A 7,693-nucleotide genomic window follows, 5' to 3' on the forward strand; every position below is an offset into this window, starting at 1 on the left:
CTTGTTTGTTATTGTTTGGTTTCATTTTTGTTTTTCACATATGAATCTTTGCATATCAGGGAATGTATCTGTAAATCTAACTAGAAAAGGAAAACCTACCTATGGGACTATGGATGCCAACAGGTAAAAATGTACACTCTGCTTGAGGAAGCGCCAACTCTGCTTACTGGGCACCAGTTCTGTGAATTTTGGGTAATTACTTAATTTTCTTGTATCTCAGTTTTCTCACATGTATTATGGGAACAATAATGGTGTTATTTATAGAGGGCTACAAGTATTAAATGAGTTAATAAAGCTAAAAGGCTTACATATAATACTCTCCTTATATTTTCTAATGATATATATCATATTATCTGTGAAACCATTTTAATGATATGGTATTGATGTCTTTGCCTTTGGATACATATTCTATTCAAATTCATTGAAATTGCAGTTTTGGGCAGTGTCTGCCCACTTTTGCATAACTCCTCCTGGACATGCTCATTGTGCCAAATCTCGGGCTATTAAATACTGTGTATCAAATCTTCACATTTGTCTATTCTTTAGAACAAGATCTTTCAAGTTCACAATCTCTTTTTTCTATAGTTCCTTCCCCTCTAGCACACAGGACCCTAGAAATGAAAGATTCCTATCCTTTTATTGGTGCCAAGGTCAAGTTCATGTCTGATGATAAAGCAGGTGACATCGAAGAGAGATGGGTTTCTAGGGACCAGGTTGTCATTTGAAACAAATCGATGCGTAGTTGCACTTGGCTACTACTCTTACTAAAAATTTTGGTCTCATTTAATGTCCCAGCTTCTTTGGGGCTGAACTATGTCTGTTTGGGGTTCTGTTATTGGGGCTGCTGGTTGCGACAATGAAATGAAGTGAATACCCTGTTATCTCTTATTACTCCTCGTCCCTAGTGCTGTCCGGAAATGAGTGGCACTGGAGTCAGATGCTCTTGGGCAAGCTACTGACCTATGAAATTCTCTTAGGCCCAATTTAAGGCAAGGGGCTGGATTTTGTATCTCTAGGGAACTTGAACATAACCTGAATGGGGTGGGGGGTGGAGGACAGAAAGTTTAGTTTCAAATCCATTTTTCCTCCATGTAACCACAGTAGTAATTTTCTACCATTATATGCCCCTTTCACATTTTATAAAAGCCAGGTTTTATTGATAAAGGCATATACTCAGTCTAATCAGAAAAATCATTATTTCTAGAAACCAAAAAAGTTCCATTTAATTTTTTTTGTAATTTATTTTTCAGATAATTTTTCCAGTAAAGGTGGATGTTAGCAAGTCAATGACTCACCAAATAACTTATAAAAACAATGTTCTTTTATGAAATTAAAGAGTGATGGTCACAAGAAAATATTCCTCTCTTTCTCTTTTCATAGTGTTTCATTTTTTACTGTGTCTTTTGACCTGAGAGGTTGTCATGACAACTTGGGATTCGAAAGAGGAGACAGCTGCAACAAGGGCAAATAATAGCTCAGAAAGGTAAGAAGGCTCTGAGTTCCCCATTGTCACTGGCAGGGGTGAGGCGGGGTAGGAGTGGGAGTGGAAGTGTGTTAGAACCAACCCTGGAACTGCCACCCTAGTGTCTCAGTGACCTAACACCCTCATTGTTGCTAGTGGGTTACACATGGTCTTTGTAGGTACTTTCTCAATAACATATTCCTTTAAGGCTCAGAATTTAGGTAGATTCACTGTTGCAAGCTGTAGGAGGAGTGCTGATTTGTGAATGTGTATATGAATTAACCTTGTATCCCTCAGGTCTTCTGCATATGTCCTATGCCCTGTCATAACTTACCCAATAGCTTTGTCAATTGTTTTGATCATCTTTAAAGTGCCAACAAAGAGAACCATTTTGGCAGATTGAGTCATATTTCATAGAAATGTTTAGTATAATCTAGAAATTCAACAAACTGGCATCCCATCTTTGCCTCTATGCTACAATTAAATGTAGGTTCAAGAGGGGATTCAAGATATGTCACAGGGTAAGTTTTGGTATAAAATATTTTAAATTGAACAGGAGATAAAATATTTGTCCTAAAAGAGATTAAGAAGTAGGAATGTTCTAGATCCCACAGTGACACAAGGTAGATGCTGTCAGATGTATTTTTGTTGCTGGGTTTTCTTTGGTTCCTACCCACTGATGCTTTGGGAAGTTCTTCAAGCTTGACTGAGGTCCTTTTATCTGAGAGGCCCATCAGAGGATTCTCTTTAAGTGACATGGGAATTTTAGAAACTGATTATTACTGTCAAAGTGTGGAGAGCATTGACCCAGCCATAAATCAGGAGAGTGGTGGTGAACTGCCCATGAAGCAGACAAACTCCCTGAGCCACTTTTAGACAGGATTCACTAGATGTAAAGCCTGATGGATAAATCAAAGATTCACAGATGATATTTTATTATTGAACAAGGTCTAAGCACAACAACTGAGCAGATACTCCCAACCCTCTATGCTAGCTAGCTACTTCCGAGTCACATGCCGTGGGTTACTTGTATTTAGTCTCTCCTTGGCTTACTCTGCTGTAGCTGTCTGTCCTCATGGAGAATTCCCTTAGCAACTATTCCTCATGCCCAAGCTCATGGTGACCATCATCTTCCTCCACCTGCCTTGTGGCTCTTCTTCTTCTGACCCCTCACCTGTGTCATGGCCAACTCCTCCTAGCTCTTCCTGGGACCTCTGGTTGGTATTAGGCATCAAACCTTACTATCTCCTCTGCCCAGTCATTGGTTGTTCAGCTTTTTGTTAACCAGTCAGAAAAAAATTAAGAATTCTTTAGACCACATTGCTACAGGAGATTCTTCAATATTTATGACTATGCCTATGTGTGTTCTGTACCTAGATCTGAGGGCACAGAAATCAGCATCTGAATACACAGTGCACAAGATCCTTCTCCAACAGTGATTTATTACTTTCCATGACCTGTTAGTTTCTATAAAGAATAGTAATAAGGAATATTGGAAAAAGGAGATAGACATAGCATGGTGTCATACATGCCAAAGGAAACATCCCTAGCCTGATACTAGCAGGGTTATACAGAATAAATTATGTGTCAGGCGTTCACTATGTTCCCAGAAAGGGAGTCACAGTTTGTGTTCCCACAAAAGTCAGTCACCATCCATGGACTGTAGAGTAAGTTGAGAAGAAACTGTGAAGAAGTTGCAGTTTTCTCTGCGCATAATCCAAGTGGTTGGAATAGTCTTTCGACAGCTTTGGAAGAAATATGTAAATCAGTGGTAGAAACTTCCCTAGTGCTGCAGCCCTTTAATACAGTTCCTCAGGCTGTGGAGACCCAACCATAAAACTATTTTTGTTGCTACTTTATAACTGTAATTTTGCTACAGTCATGGATTGTAATGTAAACATCTGTGTTTTCCATTAGTCTTAGGTGACCTCTGTGAAAAGGTCATTTCCTACTCAACCTGGTCTCAACTCACAGGTTGAGAACCTGTAGATGCAAACCCTGGGTTTGTGTGCCCAGGACTACTAGGGAAGACCAGAGAAAATCTGAGCAAAGAACATACTATGCTTTCCAAGCCACATTCCCTGCCTCTCCTAGATAACCATACTAATTGTCACTTCAACCACAAAATGAACAACCCTCAACCCCAAATCAAAGACTGAATTATCCAGGATTCTCAACCCTGTCATTTGCACACTATAGAATACTAGAGGAGGATTTAATATATTTAAGCTAGACTTTCATAATAGATTTAAAAATTAAATAGATAGATTAAAATACATTGGGTATTTTTTAATCTTTCTACTAGAGTATGTTCTAAACACAGAAAAATCATGAAATCAAAAGTGACCTTGAATAGGCAGGCTTTCTTTAGGTAGTCTAGATCTCTGCCTCAATGAGGCAAGCTCTGGGTACAGCAGCCCCTGGTGGACCATGAAGAAGGCATCCATACCACTTTAATAGTACGAGTGCCCATGTGTGCTGGCATACCCCATGACACAAAATAGAGGATCCTAGGAAACTAATAGCACCTCAGAATGAGCCCGGAACAGGGGGATGGTTGCTTCTTCTGTCTTTACAGAAGGCCCCTTGGGTGCTGGCAGCCTGTTACCTCTCCATAGTGATAAGTGGGATAGTTGGCTACCCCAGAGCTCATGTCAATCCCCCATTGGTCCAAAGGCTGTATTTAAAAAACATTGCCGAGCAATAAAGTAGCTCTGTACCTCCAGAGATGCTGATCTCTGGAGTATGTTTCCCGGTTTTGTGACTCCACCCCCCTGACTCCCTCTTGAATCCAGTTCCTACATCTGGCACTATGGACAGGAACCCTTGAGAAGACCCTTGAAACCTTCTGGGTGAGTTGACCTCTGTGAAAATGGGAGTGGTCCTTCTCTTACAGGCCAAGCTGTCAGTTTAACATTCCGAGGGAGTCCTGGAGAGTACTCAAATGAAGGTTTCTGCTAAACAGCTTAATCCATTTTATGATAAGGTCATAGATCTCTGCTCTTGGATCCTGGTGGGGCAGGTCTGGGACGAATACAAGAGCGGATAATCCTCTAGACCCAGAAGAGTTTGAAGACTAGCTTTCATCCAATTCCCAACCCCTCTCCCTTTCTGGGCTATTTTTGGCTGCCTCAGAGGTTCAGTGCTGAGGTCACCTGAGGCCCTCCTGAGCAAAGACCTGTAAACAGACTAGAAATCAATAACATGTTCTAAGCTTTCCCCTGAGCCGGACTCTTAGAGGAAATGTTAAGCCTGAGGATAGAACCCTCTGGAACCCTCCCAAAGGGCTAGATGCTCATCTCACAAAGTGAAACCAACAGGGCTTTACCCTGCTCTGGAATGCATTTCAGCTTATGGCTGTGATGAGGAGGCAAAATACTCTGCTTCATCATGTCTCCACACATGCCTATTGCCTGCCAGGAAAAGACCTCAGAGGTCCAGACCACCAAAGGCACCAGTACCCACTGGCCACCCCAGCCCACCCAGTCTTTTACAGTGCCAGCTTAGCCAAATTTGGCTTCCCCTTCTGCCCCTGTCCCTGAGTTAAGCTTATCTATGCTTCCCTTGGATGAGAAGGTGCTGGTTCCTGGAGCTGCCAAGGATGACAAGGATCTATTCTCCCCTCACCCCCAGTTTTCCCCAGTGTTGCTCACCTGGGCAGACCAGGGAAATTCTCTTGACAGGACATGGGTTTCTATATTATGGAATCTTTACAAAAGATCAGCAAGGTGATCCTAGATAATTGTTTCCATGCTTCCTTTGTTACAGAGTCTATGACTATGAACCTGAACACTCCCCAAAACTGGAAGAGCACTATGAGGGCTATTCTGTCCAGAGGCCACTCTTCCAATGGAAGGCCACCTTCTATGATGAGGGATAGGTATTAGACCATCAGAACCTCTCTTGGGGAGCGGCCTTTCCCTGGGGAAGCCTTGTAGGATGAAGGAAACTGACATTCATCTTTCATTCGACCAGATCCTGGCTACCCAACCAGAGCAAATAAACCATAATGTTCTTTCTCAGGAAAACAGATGCATAAACAGATTCAGGCAAGGGTCTCTTGGAACCAGTACATCCAATATGTGGCTGAATTTTTTTTGCCTTTTACTACTCCCGATGCCTCCCAGTGCTTCATTTGTGCCTTTAATGTTCGCCTGCTGTTGGCAGCTGTTCCAGTTAATGCTTCAGTAACTTACCTAGCAGCAAATGCTATCTGTTCATAGTTACATGACTTCCTCCTGTTTGATTCAGCTGGACTACCCCACGCCTGTTTAAAAGAAGCTAAAATGTAGACAGGCATTGTCTCGCTAACATCACAGTGACAAAATGTGTTTCTGTCCCTTCCTCCTCTGGTATGGGGGATGTAGGCTTATATTTTTCAAAATGTTCTTTAATAAGGGTTCTTAAAATCTTCAATCTCCCTTGTATCTCACCAAAGCAAAGGTAGGGGAGGAAGATGGTTAATATGACAAGATAGATGTGTACCTGTTTAGAAGTAGGTCTTTGGGGCAATTTCAATTTTTGTTGTCTCAGCAGTCTAGTCTATTTGAACCAGCAGCTGCCACTCCTTCCAGAAACAACCAGGAGGCTCCACAGAGCTGTACCAGTCTGCTGAAGCAGGAGGAAGCAGCAAGAAGCAGCAAGAACCACCAGAAGTTTGTTGGTGTGTTTCTACAAAGTCTCAACAAGTGAAGATCAGTGAAGAAAGCAAGGTAAACCAATGCCAGAGCATCATCAGCAAAGACCAGAGTCAGCGAGTAAAGCTAAACAATGACCAGAATCAATGAAGCCAAGCAAAGTTGACCAGCAAAGAATTCAAGGAAAACCAATACAAGAGTGCCACTCCACTGTCTGTTGGGTTATACTTATACTTTTCCCAAACATCACATATCCTCTCAAGTGTCTGTATCAGGAAAACACCCTCTCATTAGAAACAGTTTCCAGTAAAACATCATACAACACAACCGAGACTCTAAAGAAACCAGAAATTTCCACTTCACGGGGGTCTTGTGACTGCATGAATGCTTTTTCTCCTCCCCCCTGAGACCCAGTTCTCATTTTCCTACAGGTCTTCCTATAAAAAGCCTGATGAGATGACAATTTGTTCCAAAATGAGAGAGAGAGAGAGAGAGAGAGAGAGAGAGAGAGAGAGAGAGAGAGAGAGAGAGAGAGAGAGAGAGAAACTTGTTTCTTCTCATGGGCTTCTGCAGCAGTCCTTAGTCAGACCCATTGCCTGGCTGGAAGATTCAGGGACAAACTTGACCAGCCCATGATATCCACAACTAGAAGCCTAGAGTTGCCCCAGCTCCAGATGAACTCTGTCTGGAAAGGTATTGCAGAATAGAAAGATCTGTTAACTGCTGAACATGGGAAGATTTGTGTTATGCTTGGGGGAAAAATGTTGCCTTTATGGTAATGAGTCAGATATTGTTGATTCCAAGGTAAATGCCCTAAGAAAAAGCACACACAGACTTTCTTACCCAGTTCCGACAATCGGAGCCAATGTGCTGGTTCCAAACCCCTCTCCTTACCTGGTTGTTAGCTATGTTGACCCCTGTGCTTTCTCTATGCTACATTGTGATGTGTGTCCTTCTTACTCCAGTTTGTACCGTGACAAGTTTCCATCAGAATTGATGTGACAAGAGGCATGTATAGCACAATATATGACCCTAAAGACTATCCAGGATACCTATGATGACACAAATTCTCTTTAAAAGATAAGAAAGGAGGAGATATGTGTGCTGTGGCCCCTGGGTGGGGCCTGGTAGATGGTGAGGGTGGGTTCCATATGGCTCTAATAGTACAAATGACTATGTTTGCTGGCATACCCCATGACACACAACAGAGGATCCTAGCAAACTAGTGGAACTTTAGAATGGACCCTGAACAGGGCAGTGGCCGCTTCCTCCATCTTTATAGAAGTCCCCTTACATACTGGTAGCCTGGCACCTCCCCATAGTGCCAGTGAGATAGTTGACTATTCCAGAGCTCATGTTGATTCCCCATTGATCAAAGGCTGTATCAAAATGCTTGCAGCTGTGTGATACAGTAGATATGCACCTAGATGCTATTCTCTGGATTCTGTTTCTTCAGACATAGAACATTTAGTAGTTTCCTGACTTTAGATATTGCCACAAAAACAATTATAAGAATCTAAAAAAATTGTTTCTTTCAGCATTGTGGGCCCCAGCATTTCCTTGAGGAAGCGTAAGCCAGTCTTCCACTAGAAAA

Source organism: Rattus norvegicus, chromosome 7 (assembly GCF_036323735.1).
Source record: "Rattus norvegicus strain BN/NHsdMcwi chromosome 7, GRCr8, whole genome shotgun sequence".
Classification (NCBI taxonomy): Eukaryota; Metazoa; Chordata; class Mammalia; order Rodentia; family Muridae; genus Rattus; species Rattus norvegicus.